Source organism: Penaeus vannamei, chromosome 18 (genome assembly GCF_042767895.1).
Source record: "Penaeus vannamei isolate JL-2024 chromosome 18, ASM4276789v1, whole genome shotgun sequence".
Classification (NCBI taxonomy): domain Eukaryota; kingdom Metazoa; phylum Arthropoda; class Malacostraca; order Decapoda; family Penaeidae; genus Penaeus; species Penaeus vannamei.
The window spans coordinates 34,340,458-34,342,077 of NC_091566.1; positions in this window are offsets into that span (position 1 = coordinate 34,340,458).

Consider the following 1,620-nt stretch of genomic DNA (forward strand, 5'->3'; position numbering starts at 1 on the left):
TTCATCTTTTGTGTAAATATATACAATTTCATTTTCATAATATATACAAAGTATGAAAATTCTAAGACGATCGGTGTTATTGCCGAAAATAACTCTGAATAGCAACTCGAGCGATGGCACCCGTGAAGTTCATGACGGACACGTGACGTAACAGTACATGATTGGTGGGATTAACTTGTCCCTTCTGCGCATGTGCAGGATTTAAGAATGAGCTAAATATTTTAAAGCATGGGTCCAGATGTGCATTAAAAGTTGATCCTGGACGCTGCCAACGCGCATGTGCAGTAGAGATCTGGATTTAACTTTAATGCTGGATTAACTTTTAACTTTTATGGCACTTACAGAAGACGCCCTCAGCCATAAGTTATGATATTCTTTATAATTCTGTGTGAGAATTCATCATAATATAGAATTATGATTTACTCAGCAAAAGAAAAATATATGCTTTGATACATGTAAAGAAGGATATTAAAATAGACTAGAAATATAGTATAATGTTTTAGTAAAAGAAAAAGGAAGAAGAAAAAAACGATAAATATATATATGATTGGCCTTTTCCAGGAGTTCCGAAAATAAAATCAAAAATGAAGAAAAAAACGATAAAAATATGATTGGCGTTTTCCAGTTCCGATGTAATTAATGAGATACTTCAAGCCAAGTATCAGACGTATATGCTTTTTAACGTGAAATCTTTGCTAGTATATTTAGGTTCCATCCCTTACCGTCAAATTCCGCCTATTTGTGCTTTACAAATATGACACTGAAAATAGCCTTTTAAAGGTCCCAAGATGCAGCTTTAATTATCATAATAAAAAATTATAGTTAAAGCTCGTACGGCAAAAGTTCCATCTCTTATGATAGGATATATGAAATGTATGGGCTGTTATGCGTTGCCTTATAAGGTGGCAATGCGCTTTTTTTCTTCTATTTTTTTTCTATTTGTTTTCCTAATTCGCAAATTTCGTCTCCTTTCGTCGCTTTTTATTTTTTCGGTCAGATTACTGAATATTATGAAGTTCCTAAGATTATAGCACAGTGTAAGCCAACTTTATTTTAAATACACTTTAGCCTCTCTCTCTCGCGCTCACACATACACAAACATACAATCACACATTCTATCTCTTTCTTTCTCTTTCTCACTTTTTTTCACACTCACCTTTCACACACATAGTCATATATTTAACCCCACCCCTCTCTCTCTCTCTCTCTCTAAACATGTAATAGTCATTAAGATGCATACACAATTTAAGCAAATAAAACCAATACATAAAATTTGGTCATAACTAAAGATGGGTGGAACCTACATATACTAGTTCCGAGTCACAACTTGAGTCATATACTTTTACACACCCAACTCCACTATGAGAGCCGATGAAAACATAAAAAGAACGATACTTTACGGTAATTCGAACCTACAAGTCTCCCCCACCCCCCAAAAAAGAAAGAAAGAAAGAAAGAACGAAAGAACGAAAGAAAGAAAGAAAGAAAGAAAGAAAGAAAAGATCTAAAGAAAGAAAAGAAAAGATCTGATGCTCTGGAAATATGCTTTATTGCGGGAAAATTCCACGCCCCATTTCACCCGTGTAGCAAAAAAAAATGTGCGGGATGAGGAAGGGTTTC